A 17,653-nucleotide genomic window follows, 5' to 3' on the forward strand; every position below is an offset into this window, starting at 1 on the left:
GTCAAAATTATAAGCAGAATTCACATAGATCAGAATGGAAGATGCGGTTCATGAAAACTGCAAGAAAAGTTTGACTTTAACATGAATGATGGCTATAAATTTTTTAAATAAAAGTAAAATCAGACATTTAAAAAAGCAATAAATGGAATGGCAAATGGTAGCTGTTCTTTTTTTTTTTTTTATTTTATTGTTGGAGATTCATTGAGGATACAATGAGCCAGGTTACACTGATTGCATTTGTTAGGTAAAGTCCCTCTTGCAATCATGTCTTGCCCCCAGAAGGTGTGGCACGCACAAGGTAGTTGTTCTTAAAGAATAATATGCCAAACCTATTATTTTCCAAAATAACTCATAATGGCTGCTACTAGTTAGTCCTGTTTAATATGAACTTTTGAAGGTTTTGTCTGGAGGTAACACCATCTGAGTAGTTCCATTTTTCTCTCTGAAATAGTCAGAAATATAGCAAAGTATAAGAAAGAACAGAAGATTTAACAAGGCTAAAGAATATGTCATTTATTCCATGTTCAAAGGCAGTAGAAAAGAAACTAAGAAGATGTCTTTATTCTTCTGTGAGAATTCTATTGTTCATGGTGTTCTAATTATGAAATTTGAACTTAAAAGGATGAAAGAAAAGCTCAAGCCACAGCATAAAGTGTATCTTTTCTGGAAATAGTTCTTAACAACTTAAATGGCAGGTTTATGCACCCCAGAGTGACCCAGGAGTTAAAGCAATATACTGTAATACTCAAAACACTCTGCAAAGCTGCATTCCTTGTTTCATCTGTGTTCCACACAAATTAGAAGGCTGTACTGCAGAGAAAGAAAATGCTGCTAATCTTTCGTGACTATTAGGTGGTTTTACTGAAATGGAATTGTAAAAACAAATTTCTCAAGTAGAAAAAAATATATGTGTGTTGTACCACTTTCCTCAATTCAAAATGAATTTTCATTTATTCCTTAATCACAGAAAATGAAAAGCTCTTCAAATTGAACAAAAGAAAATGTAGGGAATTTCCACAAAAGAGAATTTTCAAATGAAATGAAAAAAGACTTCAAGAATATTTTCATTCTTTTGAGGCACACAAGGGAGTTGATGGAAATTGTGGCCATAGCAATCCAGAAATAATATCTTCTATTTGGGAAATCAACATGTTTTGGAATATGAAAAAAAGAAAGCTATGTGAAAATGAAATAATCTTGGGTCATTATGTATCTACAATGTTCTCAGTCAGGCACATTCAGACACATGTTAAAGACATAACTGTCTCTACTTCCATTTGTGGTATTTTTTCAATAAATGAAACTCTAACTACAAAAGCAGTTGACAATGTGAAATTACAAAAAAAGCTGTCAGAAGGCCTGTGTGGAAGATGCATTCACCATAAGCACAAGTGCTAGGAACCTGAGAAGCTTTTTTAATGGATTCAGAGACCTTTGGAAAAAAAAAAAAAGGTCTCCTTCTCCAGTAATTGAATTTGACACCAAAGTTCTTTGGATGCTGGGGCTGTACAGGGTATTTTCCCATCCACATCTAGGCTAAATTGGAGATGGTGACCTCTGACAGACTAGAGCAATCCAGGAAGTAATAGAAACTTCACTTCATAGAAATTGGTGACAGGTTGGGATTAAATGCCAGGCCAGCCAGGAACAGTCACTCTCCTTCTTGGGAACCCACAGGTTTCCAGTGGAATAAAGATTTTTAAAATCATTCTATAAATGCATTCTTTTTCAACTTTAAGTAAATTGAAAGCTATAGGCTAAAATCACCTCAGACTGGGGTTTCAGGCAAGACTTAAATTCAAATGACATGTCCTGGGTTCCAAAGTTCAATGCCATTTTGCAGAACTTCGTAACAAAGGTTAAGGAGAAGTAGTAACACTATGGGACGTAGACAAGGGTTTATGCATAAGGATGTTCCTTGCACAGTTGTTTAAAGTAATGAACAAGCAGACACACCTGAGTATTTGAGAGCAAGGAATTGGTACAGCTAAAGTATATCATAAATGGAAGTTTATGTACTCATTAAAAAGAATCTTCTTAAAGAATACTTAATTGCAGTAAATTATTAAGCTATATTATTGTGAAAGCAAGATAGAATTATATATAATTCTATGATTTTATGTAAAATTACATTATATATATAGTGGATATACACATATCTGGATATACAATATATGCATAGATTAAAAGATCAGAAATTATAAAGTGATGATCACTAGACAATAAGATCACAACTGATTCTTTTAAAATATTCTTTTGCTAATTTACATGCTTACTACAATGAATATGTACTACTTTATAACCAGAAAATTGGAAAACAGTAGCTAAGAGAGTACAAATACGATTTTAGTCATTTTAACCACTAAAATGTTTGTCATATTTACTTATTACTTCTTAATCCATTTGCTATATAAGTATTTATTTGCTTATAAGAAAGATGTAAAGAAAACACTTCTAAAAAAGATGTATAGAGAAAACATATTTGCCTAACTGCTCTTCCAGAAATGTATTGAAGAAAATTTTAAAAATGGAAAATAAACAATGAAATTGTATTTGTTATAAAACTAGAGAAATTATACAAACCTATGCAAAAAACTTTAAAGACTATATAAACTATAATTAAATTTCCCTATCAAATAAGCATATGAAACATCTCCCTAAATTACCTCTCCTAAGGTTAATTGGTAGAATAAGTTTTGACATATCTATACCATTAGACATAATAATTTAGATCTATGCAAATTGACTTATTGGGATATTAAATAAGGAAGTAAAAACTCTGAAAAGTATATTATTATGGGTATAAAGTAAGTAAAGATATATATGCATATTATTTTGTATCATATATTTCATATCATACATATCATAATTATATATTCCTATATTATAAAAATGAACAAATCCATATTCATTTTTATAAAACAAAACTAACTATATGATAACGTCTATGCATGAGGAGGAAGAGATAGATTATATGGTTATAGAAAAAAACATGAAAAAATTGATGTATACATGGATGCTAACCTTAACCATGGATGCTAACCACTACTATCGAACACAGTTCTGGAAGTTCTAGCCAATACAATCAGGAAAGAAAATGAAATAAAGGGCATCCAAATGGGTGCAGAAGAGGTCATAGTCTTGTTCTTTGCCAGTGCTATGATCTTATACTTACTTAGAGAACCCCAAAGACTCAACCACAAAACTCCTAGAAGTGATTAAAAAGTACAACAATGTCTCAGGATATAAAATCAATGGCCGCAAATCAGTAGCCTTTGTATACGCCAAAAACAGCCAACTTGAGAAGCTAATCAAGGACACAATTCCCTTCACAGTAGCTTCAAAGAAAATGAAATATCTAGGAACAAACACAACAAAAGAGGTGAAGGACCTCTTCAAAGAAAATTATGAGACCCTAAGAAAAGAAATAGCAGAAGACAACAACAAATGGAAGAACATAGCATGTTCATGGCTGGGAAGAATCAACATTGTAAAAATGTTTATACTACCCAAAGCCATCTACAGATTCAAAGCAATCCCCATTAAAATACCATCATCATACTTTCAAGAACTGGAAAAAATAATTCTTTGTTTTGTATGGAACCAAAAGAAATCCCATATAGCCAAGGCAATTCTTAGTAATAAAAATAAAGTCATGGGCATCACCCTACCAGACTTTTAGCTATACTACAAGGCCATAGTGATCAAAACAGCATGGTATTGGCACAAAAATAGAGACATTGACATTTGGAACCACATAGAAAACTATGAGATAAAATGAATCTCTACAGCCACCTTATCTTTGATAAACCAAACAAGAACATGCACTGGGGAAAAGGATCCCTATTGAATAAGTGGTGCTGGAAGAACTGGATAACCACATGTAAAAGACTAAAACTGGACCCACACCTCTCAACACTTATAAAAATTGATTCAAGATGGATAAAAGATTTAAATCCAAGGCATGAAATAATACAAATTCTTGAAGAAAGTGTGGGGAAAACATTTGAAGTTATTGGCCTGGGAAAAGATTTTATGAAGAAGACTTCTGTGGCAGTTGTAACAACAACAAAAATAAACAAACAGTCTCCTATTCTTAATTAAATTGAAAAGCTTCTGTATGGTGAAAGAAACAACCAAAGCAAATAGACAACCTTCAGAATGGGAAAAGATATTTGCATATTATGAATCAGACAAAAATTTGATAATGAGGATCTATAGAGAACTCAAATTAACCAACAAAAATACATCCAACAATCCCACTGGGGAAGAGACATGAATAGAAGCTTCTCTAAAAAAGACAGACGAATCGCTAACAAACATATGAAAAAATGCTCATCATCCCTAATCATCAGAGAAATGCAAATCAAAACTACTCTGAGATACTTTACTAAGAAGAATATGTTCCAGCTCCATCCATGTAAACATGAAAGAGGTAAAGTCTCCATCTTTCTTTAAGGCTGCATAATATTCCCTGGTGTACATATACCACAATTTATTAATCCATTCGTGGATCGATGGGCACTTGGGCTTTTTCCATGACTTAGCAATTATGAATTGGGCTGCGATAAACATTCTGGTACAAATATCTTTGTTATGTTGTGATTTTTGGTCTTCTGGGTATATGCCCAGCAGAGGAATTACAGGATTGAATAGCAGATCTATTTTTAGATCTCTGAGTGTTCTCCATATATCTTTCCAAAAGGAATGTATTAATTTGCATTCCCACCAGCAGTGCAGAAGTGTTCCCTTTTCTCCACATCCACACCAACATCTCTGGTCTTGAGATTTTGTGATATAGGCTAGTCTCACTGGGGTTAGATGATATCTCAAAGTAGTTTTGATTTGCATTTCTCTGATGATTAAAGATGATGAGCATTTTTTCATATGTCTGAAGGCCGTGCGCCTGTCTTCTTCAGAGAAGTTTCTCTTCAAATCCCTTGCCCAGCCTGCGATGGAAGAAAAAGTACCCAATGTACTCAGCCCTACTATGAAACTAATTTGGGGCTCTCACATGAAAGCTATAACCCAGTTACAACCTAACAATAGGGGGAAGTGGGAAAGGGAGGGGAGGGAGGGGAGGGAGGGGAGGGAGGGGAATCGGTGGGATCATACCTGTGGTGCATCTTACAGGGGTATTTGTGAAACTTGGTAAATGTAGAATGTAAATGTTTTGGCACAGTAATTGAGATAATGCCAGGAAGGCTATGTTAACCATCGTGATGAAAATGTGTCAAATGGTCTATGAAGCGAATGTATGATGCCCTATGATCATATCAATGTATACAGTTATGATTTAATAAAAAAAATACATAAAAAAAAACTACTCTGAGATATCACCTAACCCCAAGGAGAATGGCCCACATCGAAAAGTCTCAAAGCTGCAGATTCTAGTGTGGATGTGGAGAGAGGGAACACTTTACACTGCTGGTGGGACTGCAAACTAATACAACCTTTTGGGGAGAAAGTATGGAGAATCCTCAAAGAATTCAAATTAGACCTCCTATTTGACCCTGCAATCACTACTAGGCATCTACTTAGAAGAAAAAAAAAATCATTTTATCATAAGGACATTTGTACTAGACTGTTTATGGCAGCTCAATTTATAATTGCCAAAATGTGGAAACAGCCTAAATGCCCACCAACCCAGGACTGGATTAACAAGCTGTGGTATATGTATACCATGGAATAATTCAGCCACTAAAAAAGATGGAGACTTTACATCCTTTGTATTAACCTGGATACCGGTTAATGGGTGATGCCCATGGCTTTATTTTCATTACTAAGAATTGCCTAGGCTATCTGGGGTTTCTTCTGGTTCCATACAAAACAAAGGTGGAACACATTCTCCTTAGTAAAGGAGAATGGAGAAACAAGAATCTGATGTACTCTATGGATTCTATATTACTCTACATAATATGAAGGTAGCAGATGAGCTACTACCTTAAAATAATTCCCCTACCCCCTACTAATAAAAGGAGGGTAGGGGAATGGGCAAGTGGGGAGAAGGAAAGAAAGAGCGGAGGGGGTCAGGGGGTCATGGTCAAGAGGCACAACTCTTGGGGGCTGGAAACAATTATAAGAGGGACTTTAACAAATGTAATCAGTGTAACCTAATTCTTTGTACCCTCAATGAATCCCAAACAATAAAAAAAAACTTTTATCCTTTCCTTCCATACTCAGTAAGCTAAGTTCCAACCCTAACCTGTATGGAAAAAAACAGTCTATCTTCTATAGAGTTCATTACCCTTCATGTTTCTGAGACTGTGCAGGGTTTTCTAATGGTACCCACAAGTTCATCCCAGGAGTGGTGGTCTCCCATTCTAGACTACTGCTCTGCATGTCATTGTTGCCATCCCATCATTTCTTTCCCATAAATGGTCTACGTCACTCCAAGTGTGGATACAGGCTTCACCTTTCCTTCTGTAAAGCACAGCTAAAACTGTAGCATATAACTTCACTAAAACTTGGGAGTCTTTGAAAGAAGAAGCAGTGAAAAAAAAAAAAAAAGTTTGTGCCAATTCTTTAAATTCTCTGCTCTTCAAGTCCTTTGGTCATGCCCCTTTTGGAAGCCCTGTGGCCTTATCATGCCTTCGTCCCCTAAGGTATTGCCCTGTCTCAGCTGAGAGTTTAATTCCCACAAACACCCTCCGCCCCCCACCCCATTTCAGTCCAGACCCAGCTGATCTTTCTTGTGCTCAGCCAAAGGTAAATATTCTTACAAAAATCTTTGCAGAGACCTGATTTTTCCCCAAAAATGAAACTAGTTTTCAATTATTTGCATTTAACTTATCAGTATGAAGATTGTGGCACTGTTCCCCAAAACTCTGGGAGCCTCATCTGGCTCAACACACCAAAGCAATCACTTCCAGAACTCTTGGATAGCCCTCTGGGGACAAACTCTAGCTGCCATCCTAGGATGCAGAAACTTAAGACCACCAAACTTAAATCATCAAATGGCAATTCTTTTTATTGTCAACAATTTTAAGATCCAGATTTCACCCTAGCTACCCCGGCAGTTTATAGCAGTCATTTGCTTTATATGAAGAGATGGAAATAAGAACTTGTTTTTGTTTGAATTCACACTTTTTTGGTAACATTTAACTATTTATTCTTGATTTATATTGTTCTAGTCTCTGACTCTCCCTTATCCTTTTCATGTACACACATTTCCCAGATTCATACTCTGCCACACACAGACCATCAAACAGTGACAGCAGAAAGGAGCCACCAGACAGAGAAAAGATGGCATGAAATTTAGGGATTGGTTTTATCTATCTCCTAATAGGATTGTGTCAGGACCAGTGTATTTTGTTGCCATGGGTCACTGTAGATGTTACCATTGACCAGAAACCATGATGCCTTTTGTCTAATATCACAAAGCCCTTTACACATGTAACTCATACTATCTTTTTTAAAATTTCAGATTATTGTGAGGGTACAAACAACTAAGGTATAGTTTTTGAATTTGTTAGAGTCCTTCTTGTGTGTCCCATACCCAAAAGGTGTGCCATGCACACCTACCTTGTGCCCTTTAAGTAGGAGCACACCAATCCCCCCTTCTCTCCACTCCCTAGTTCACCTTCCCCCCAACTTGAATGGAATTAAGTTTTTCTCCTATGTGGGCGTGTGTTAGATTGTCTACTGGCTTCATAATAAAATTGAGTACATTGGATACTACCTTTTCCATTCTTGTGATACTTTACCAAAAAGAATGTGTTTCAACTTCATCTAAGTTAATTCAAAAGATATAAAGTCACCATCGTTTCTTATGGCTGAAAAGCATTCCGTGGTATACATATACCACAGCTTGTTAATCCAGTCCTAAGTTAGTGGGCATTTAGGCTGTTTTCACATTTTGGCTATTATAAATTGAGCTGCAATAAGCAGTCTAGTGCAAATGTCCTTAAGACAAAATGATTTTTCTTTCTTCTAAGTAGATGCCAAGTTAGATTACAGGGTCAAATGGGAAATCTAATTTTCGTTGAGGATTCTCCATACTTCTTTCCAAAGAAGCTGTATTACTTTGCAGTCCCCCTAACAGTGTAAGTGTTCCCTCCTCTCCACACCTGTGCCATCATCTGCAACTCCGGGACTTTGTGATGTGGGCTCTTCCCACTGGGGTGGTTTTGATTTGCTTTTCTCTGATTAGGGATGATAAGCATTTTTTCAAATGCACTCATCTGTCTTCCTCCGAGAAGGTTCTGTTGATTCTCCTTCCCAGTTATAAATGGGATTGTTGGGTCCTTTTTGTTGGTTGAGTTCTCTATAGATCCTAGTTATCAATTTTTTGTCTAATTCATACTCTGCATATCTTTTCCCATTCTGAATGTTGTCTTTTTGCCTTAATTGCTGTGTCCTTAGCTGTGCAGAGGCTTTTCAGTTTAATTTTGTCCCATTTGTTTTTATTGTTGTTGCAATTGCCACTGAAGTGTTCTTCAGAAAATCTTTCCCTAAGCTGACATCCTCAGGAGTTTTACCCACTTTCTTCTAGGATTTTTATCATTTCATGTCTTACATTTAAATCTTTTATCTATCTCGAGTCAATTTTTGTAACTGTAGATCTAATTTTAGTCTTTTACATGTGATAATCCACTTCCCCCAGCACCATTTATTGAATAGAGATTCTTTTCCCCAGTGTATGCTTTTGTTTGGTTAGGTCAGATGGCTACGAGAGACTGGTTTGATCTCTCTGGTTTATCTATTTGGTTTGAAATGTCTATGTCTCTATCTTTGTGCCAATACCATGCTGTTTTAATCACTGTGGACTTGGAATATCATCTGAAGTCTGGTAGAGTGAAGCCTCTGGCTTTTATTACTAAAAATTACCTTAGCTATACAGGGTTTTTTCTGATTCCATATGAAATGAAGATTTTTTCCAGTTCTTCACATTATGATGTATTTTAAAGGAGATTGAATTGAATCTGTAGATCACTTTCAGTAGTATAGACATTTTAACAGTGTTGATTCCTCCCAGCCATGAGTATGATATGTTATTCCATTTGTTAATGTCTTCTGCTATTTCTTTTCTTAGGGTTTCATTATTGTCTTTGTAAAGGTCCTTCACCTCTTTTGTGGTATATATTCCTAGGTATTTCATTTTCTTTGAAGCTACTGTGAAGGGAATTGTGTCCTTGATTAGCTTCTCAACTTGGCTGTTATTGGCCTATATTAAGGCTACTGACTTGCTACTGACAAGGCATTGATTTTATATCCTGAAACATTACTATATTTCTTGATAACTTCCAAAAGTTTTGTGGTTGAATCTCTGGGGTCCTCTACGTATAAGATCATGTCATTGGCAAAGAGTGAGAGTTTGACCTCCTCTGCCTCCATTTGGGTGCCCATTATATCCATCTCTTGCCTGATTGCATTGGCTAGAACTTCCAGAACTATGTTGAATAGTAGTGGTGATAGAGGACAACCTTGTCTGGTTCCAGTTCTAAGTGGATAAGCTTTCAGTTTTACTCCATTCAGTAAGATATTACCTGTGGGATTGTTGTGGCTCCAATAAGCCACTGAAGATGGCTTTAGTCAGTTTAAGAAACATGCCACTAATGCCTATATTCTTAAGTATTCTTGTTAGAAAAGGATACTGAATTTTATCATATGCTTTTTCTGCTTCTATTGAAGGATCATATGGTCTTTGTTTTTCCCTCTATTAATATGGTGAATTACATTTATGGATTTGCATATGTTAAACCAGCCTTGCATCCCTGGAATGAAGCCAACTTGATCGTGATATATAACTTTTTAATGTGCAGCTATAATCTATTGGCTAAGATTTTCTTGAGTATTTTTGCATCAACATTCATTAATGAAATTGGTCTATAGCTCTCCTTTTTAGTTGGGTCCTTTCCCAGTTGATAGGGTGATGTTTGCTTCATAGAATGAGTTGGGGAAGATTCTTTCCTTCTCAATGTTTTGGAATAGGTTGTGCACCATAGGTACAAGCTCATCTTTCAAGATTTGATAGAATTCTGGTATCCAGGGCTTTTATTTGTTGGAATATTTTTTATTGTTTCCTCAATCTCAGTGCTTGTTATTGGTCTATTCATGAGATCTATTTCTTCCTGTGAAGTCTAGGGAAATGGTGTGATTCCAGGTATTGGTCCATTTTATCTACATTGTCAAATTTCTGGACATAAGATTTCTTGTAGTAGCTAGAGACAATCACTTCCAGTGGTCTCTGTTATTTTCCCTTTTTTGTTTCTGATTGAAGTTATTAGAGATTTTACCTTTCTGTTTCTAGTTAATCTGGCCAAAGGTTTATAGATTTTATTTACCTTTTCTACCAATAATTGTTAATTAATGGTCAACTTTCTGCAGAGTATCAGCTGGAGAGGGATGAAGAATAGAATTTCCGATCTTATTTTTTCAATTTTTTTTTTGGCTGGGGCTGGGTTTGAACCCGCCACCTCCGGCATATGGGGCCGGCACCTTACTCCTTTGAGCCACATGTGCTGCCCCTGATCTTATTTTTTAACACAGGTTATAAATGTGTACACCATTCATCAAGAGGAGAGACATACACACCAGCTTCCAAAGCACAGAAATTATTTTGCTGATTTTAAAAACTTTGATCATCCATAAGTATAATGCAGAAGAAATTAACTTGTGGGTGACTGAGTAAATTTGACAGAGCAAAGTAAAGCCACAAATGATAACTTTGTTGAGGCAATGTAACATGGAGTGATTGACCCAGAATAGTCACAGGTATTTATTTGCTAAGTTCTGCTCATTTTATCCATTTATATTCACAAGCAGCCCCAAATAAACATACATTGCTGTGCTCAAGGCTTCAGGAATATGTCTTTTCCCCAATTTGGTCAGTATAGAGTGTAATATATCATCTTACTCTACGGGTGAACATTCATCAAAGACTTACAAGAGGTATGTGATCGTCCTCTGTTAGAGAATTTTTCTCTTCTCCCTTCTGCTATTGTTACTGCTCCATCATCAACCAGGAGCTTTTGCTTCCCTCTCATGCCTGTCTAAAACCTCTCTTTCAAGCTACAGGCCAGAAATTTGACCTGTGACAAGGAAGAACCGCCTCAGAGACTCATGAAAAGTACTCTGCCAGGTATTTTTAACAATTGATATTTCAAGGACTAGACTTTGGAGGTAATTGTCAGAGAGATTCAGGATTTCCAGGACACTTCTGAATTCAGTAGCAGATAATTTCATGAGAGCTGTTTGAGGACTCAAGATCCAATGGAGAAATAAAGAATAAGTTGATACTGAATAAACTTAAGGGGAACATCTAATTGTGATTATTTATTTGAGGATAAGGTAGAGTTTTTAATGTTCTATTTTCTGATAACTACATGAGAAAATCCTTTCTCTTTCTTCTTGCTCTGTTCTTTTTAATTGTGGTGAAATATATAGATACATAGATAGATAGATGTGATATACAATTATACATATATATAGGTGTGATATATATATAGATGTGATATACAATTTGTCATTTTAACCATTTTTAAGCGTACAATTTAAGTGTAAAATTCAGTGGCATTACTTTCACAATGCTGTGCAAACACTACATCTATTTCCATAATTTTTTCATTACTCCAACTAGAAACTCTCTATTCATTACGTAATCTCTCTCCAATCTCCTTGCTTTGCTCCTTAGAATTTGCCTATTCTAGACATAAGTACCATAATACAATATATGATTGTTTGTGTCTAGCTTATTTTATTTAGCTTAATGACTTCAAAGTTCATCCATGTTGTATGATGTATCAGAATTTCTTTCCTTTTAAGGCTGAATAATATTCTACCTTATGCGTATATCACATTTTTTATCCAGTCATCTGCCTGTGGACACTTGGGTTGTTCCCACTTGTGAATAGTTCTGCAATGTACATTTGCACAGAAGTTTTTGGGGTTTTTTGAGTCTGTTTTTAATTCTTTAGGGTATATACTTAAAAATGAAATTGTTAAATCATCTTCTTGATCTATGTCTAACCTGTTCAATGACTATGCTTTTGTATCTTATTCTCCATGATTCCTTAGAATTCAGAAATAAATATTTCTGTTAAGTCTCTTTTAGTGGCAATGAAGTTATTTGCATTTAGTTAATAAAATGTGATCGAAGGGAGGGGGGATGTTAGGGTGAAGGGAAGGTAAAGGGTGGGGCCACACCTACGGTGCATCTTAGAATGGGTACAGGAGAAACTACTAAAGGCAGAATACAAATGTCTACATACAGTAACTAAGAAAATGCCATGAAGGCTACGTTGAACAGTTTGATGAGAATATTTCAGATTGTATATGAAACCAGCACATTGTACCCCTTGATTGCACTAATGTACACAGCTATGATTTAACAATAAAAAAAAAAAAACTGAGCTATAGGCACCGAGCCCTTCATTATCCTCTTGCCTCAGCTTCCCAACTAGCTGGGACTTCAAGCATGCACCACCACACCCAGCTAATTTTTTCTATTTTTGTTAGAGACAAGGTCTCACTCTTGTTCAGGCTGGTCTCAAACTTCTGAGCTCAAGCAATCCATAAAAAAAAAAAAAAAAAAAAATTGAATGTGTAATCAAGGCCATACATGGAGGGTCATGTTTCAGAATAAATCTCATTTAAGCTATCAGAAGCCCACTGTTAAAGATCAAGGGTTGCACTTCCTTGGTGGAACCAATGGCTGCAAAATTTTCCCAGGAAATTGCTCTCTTGTCTGTTCTGTGGCTTGCAGGGTGCTGGCCCTCTGGATAGTAAGACAGGTCACCTGATGTCAGGCCAGGAACCTGGGGAGACATTGTAGACACTGCAGAGGCTGGAACTCACAAAAATGAGTTTTACTTCAGGCAAAATCTAATGAAGGTAAATTTTTTGGCTTTGCCATCTTCTCCACATAATTGAATGAATATCATCAATGTTTCATGTAATCTAGGGGAGAATGGAGATTATTGAAAATCTCATGTTTGGTTTCTTACAAAAATGTTCAACAGAGTTTTTTCTGGCCTTAATAGTTGCTTGCTGCCTTATGACTCTGGAATTGACGATCACACTTATAAATACTAATTAATACTGAATGTTGCACCTATGAGAGCAGCCAAAACACAATGAGTCAACCTTTTCCGAACCAAAAGTAATCCTTAGAGATGATTGATAAACACAAGGAGGGACTATGAAGAAAATGTCCACAACTTGGAAACAGACAAAAGAATGGTGCATGTCTTTTCAGAGCCAAATCTGGAGCATTAAGTAATGGGGGTACCCAAGGATTATCTGATTCTCTAGGAGTACGCAACTTTACTCATTTGCTGTTAATTAGGGAATTTTACAAACCTCTAGGGATACACTTCAATCTGTACAAAAGTACTATCTACACAAATGATTTTTGCACTATGGCAATGCAAGTGAATCTTGCCCTTTGGATAAAGATTTGTGTTGAATGGTTTCTGTCTGGTGGGGCAGAAAGGTGAGAGCTGCATTGCCTATGACTGTGACATTCACCCATTGTGAATGCGTTATAGCTTCCTTCTTGTAGGGAGTACAAGTGCTTCTGGCTCTCCTGCACTTCTTAAAGCTCACCATCCTGTTGGTGTCCTCATTCATGAACTGATAAATCTATGGTATGTGCTCACTGGGGGGAAAACAAAAAGCCAAAGCTATAAAAGAATGGCAAATTAGACTAGTTATATACTTTCACAAAAAACAAGTTCACATTGAAGAAATATCTTCAAAGCACTCAGAGAAAATAACCACCAACTTAGAAGTCAGCCTTACTTCATGTATCATTCCTAACAGGGATAAAATATTCTCAGACACACAAAGGTAAAGGAAGTTAACCACCTCTTTAAAATGACTATTACAGGAAATATTTCAACAAGAAGAAAAGTACATTGAGTAGGGTGGATGAGTTTCTTTTTTTTTTTTTTGTAGAGATAGAGTCTCACTGTACCGCCCTCAGGTAGAGTGCCGTGGCGTCACACGGCTCACAGCAACCTCTAACTCTTGGGCTTACGCGATTCTCTTGCCTCAGCCTCCCGAGCAGCTGGGACTACAGGCGCCCACCACAACGCCCGGCTATTTTTTGGTTGCAGTTTGGCCAGGGCTGAGGTTTGAACCCGCCACCCTCGGCATATGGGGCCGGTGCCCTACTCACTGAGCCACAGGCGCCGCCCGGATGAGTTTCTTTTTAAAAAAGAAATGATGAAACTAAAGTTACAGACAGCAATAAACAGAAAGTTTGAGAATTAAAAGAGATTAGTACATATGTAAACATAATATGAAACATAATGAAGAAAGCTGATATTTATTTGCAAAATATGTAGTTACCCAACTACTTTTAAAACTTGATGTTACTACAAATATTAGAGATATAATTTATAACTTCTAAACCAGTGTAGGAGAAAAATTAATAACGAAAACTCTATAAATTCAGAAGAAAGGGGGGAAAGGCCAAGAAACATCATAGTACACAAAAAATATGAATAAATTAAACTCATCTTTTAAAAAATAGGGATTATGAAATGGATTTTAATTCAGCTATGTGGAGGTTTCAAGAGATACTAAAAAAGTTAAAAACATCTCACCAGGAGATTTAAAATAATGTTACCAAAGAAATATTGCAGGCAAATATGAAAAGCAATAAAAAGTCAATATAGCAAATTATTGCCAAATACAATAGATTTAAGGTGAAATAATAGAAATAAAGAGCTTTACTGCAGAGGAACAAAGGAAATTTATCTGATAATAAAGGCTGAAACTCATAAAATTGTACTCACCTATATCCATAGCTTCAAAATAAGTAAAGGCAAAATACACAGGATTACAATATAAAATTGATTTACTTCTACCAAACGGAAAGATCCAATCAGGAAAATATTAATGAGGCCAAATATTTGAATGAGAAAATAAACAATCTTGATCTAAGAACAAACATAAGATATTTACAAAAAAAAAGTTCTGCCTACTAGATCACAAAGGATTTTATAATAAATATCAAAGAATTGGTACTATTGAGACTACATTCCCTAAAGACAATGCGATTTTGGCTCAGTACCTATATCTCAAGTGGCTAAGGCACCAGCCACCTACACCGGAGCTGGTGTGTTCGAATCCAGCTCAAGCCTGCCAAACAACGACAACTGTAGCCAAAAAATGGCTGGGTGTTGTGGCGGGCACCTGTAGTCCCAGCTACTTGGGAGGCTGAGGAGAGAGAGTCACTTAAGCCCAAGAGTTTGAGGTTGCTGTGAGCTGTGACACCACAGCACTCTACCCAAGGTGACAGCTTGAGACTCTGTCTCACAAAAAAAAAAAGACAACGCAATTTAATCAGAAATCAAACAATAAAGCAATGACTAAAAGTATATATGACTGCATTTATCTTGGTCTATTTTGTCCCAAGAATTATAGAATAATTTATTAATTAAAGAAAATATTCCCATAAAAATAACAAGATATTTGGAACAAAACATCATCAAAACTACTATGATGTTAAATCCTATGAAAAAGAGCTAAAATGTGAATTATAAAATGTATGGCTTAGATGTGTTTTTTAAAGTAAAAATAGATTTATAATTTATTAAAAATAAATTAAGGTTCAGTTCCTTAATCTGAGAAAGTCAGTAAATTCAAAGATAAGAAAGAAAATAAAAAGTCAAAAACTAGTAATATTGATTGAAAAACATAGAGAACATTTGAGAGACAAGCATTAAAAAAAACTAATGATACAGCACTAAAACCCAACACTGGTCAAGGAAAAAAGAAATTACAGAAATAATAATTTTTTTTAAAAAAATGAAAAGGATATAACTATATCTGTTTGTAAAGCCTAAAAAAATACCATCAACAATTTCGTGCCAATAAATTTGAAAACTTAGTCAAGATGTATAATGTCTAGGAAATCACTGAAAGTTACTCTGTATTTATAGTGGTTCATAACCCACTAGATAAATTTACTTTGAGGATCTTCCCCCAAGTGTAGATAACTTTCCCCCAGATCAGTTAAGAAATATGTAATAATGAAATAATTTTATATAATATAGGAAACAATTTCAAAAATAGAAAAAAGGAGAAATTTTTCTCAATATTAAAACATGGCAAGAACAGTTCAAGAAAGGAAAAGTATAGCTGAACATCATAGAAATAGATGCAAATCATAAATAAAATATTAGAAAACATAATCCATTAATGTAGCAAAAATACTTTAAAATCAATAAAATATAACAAAAAAACAGCACGATCCAGTAAAATTTATCTTAGAAATCCAAGGATAATTTGCTATTAGAAAACAAAAACTCACTCATTACTAGATTAAGAAAGAAAAACTCTATGACCATCTCCATGAATGAAAAACAGGATTTAATCAAATTCAACAGTTCATTTGGTTTTTTTTTTTTTTTTTTTTTTTTTTTGTAGATACAGAGTCTCACTGTACCGCCCTCGGGTAGAGTGCCGTGGCGTCACATGGCTCACAGCAACCTCTAACTCCTGGGCTTACGCGATTCTCTTGCCTCAGCCTCCCGAGCAGCTGGGACTACAGGCGCCCGCCACAACGCCCGGCTATTTTTTGGTTGCAGTTTGGCCAGGGCTGGGTTTGAACCCGCCACCCTCGGCATATAGGGCCAGCACCCTACTCACTGAGCCACAGGCGCTGCCCTCAACAGTTCATTTGTAATGAATACTTTTAATATTCTAAAAATAGAAAGTAGCTTTTTTTTAAGTTTCAAGGATCTCCACCAAAAAGCGATAGCAAATCTTACAGATAACGGTGGCACTTTAAAAACATTCTCTGCTATTACCATTTTCATCGTTTGTGGTACTGAAAGCTTGCCATTACAAAAACAGTAATACACAAAAAGTAAATACATAAGAACTGAAACAGAAAAATTACAATTTTCATTACGTCCAGATAATGCAATTACCTACATAGAAAATCCAAGAAAATTTGCAAAAACGTTATTAAAGCCAGTAAGAAAGTTCATCAAAATTTCTAGATTCAAATCATCATGTGAAAATAGTTGTTTTTCTTCATAATAGAATAAATTACTGTCTTGGTGCAAAAAATAAGAATAAAAATCTACCCCATAGGCAACTTGTTCTTTCTGCCTGAAAGTCTACAGGCTTCTTTTATTCTTTATCATCTACACTCACAAATTTTCCCAAGATGTGCTTGCGTATCTTTTTTCTTCTTCTATCTTCCATGGAAATCTAAGCCTTTTGAATCTCAAGATTAAGTCTTTCCCCTAGCTGACAGATATGTTCTTTCAGTATTTGTTTAGTAACACGGGATATTTAATATTCATACATTAATTCCTCTGCACATATCCCTGTCCTTTTCCCCTCATGATTTCTGTCTCTTTTTAGCATAAAGTCAGAATAATTAAAATACTGTGATACTACATACGGTGATGGAACTGAATTATAACTTTAATAATAGAGAAGGGCAAGAAATAAACTCAACTCACTTTGTGACTCCAGCATGTGACAGTGGGATCAATTCACCAGTTGATGAGATTAGACATTTTTAAACTTCTGTGTCAATTTTAGCTAAAACTGAAAGAGAAATTAATCTTTACTAATACTATGCAGACGGACAGTGGTATTCTTACCAGGTCTTCATGTTAGTAGACAGGGCTCACTCACAATAGTAGTAACATAACAGAGGATCCACCCTCAACTACCACGCACA

The sequence above is a fragment of the Nycticebus coucang genome, chromosome 5 (assembly GCF_027406575.1).
Source record: "Nycticebus coucang isolate mNycCou1 chromosome 5, mNycCou1.pri, whole genome shotgun sequence".
Classification (NCBI taxonomy): Eukaryota; Metazoa; Chordata; class Mammalia; order Primates; family Lorisidae; genus Nycticebus; species Nycticebus coucang.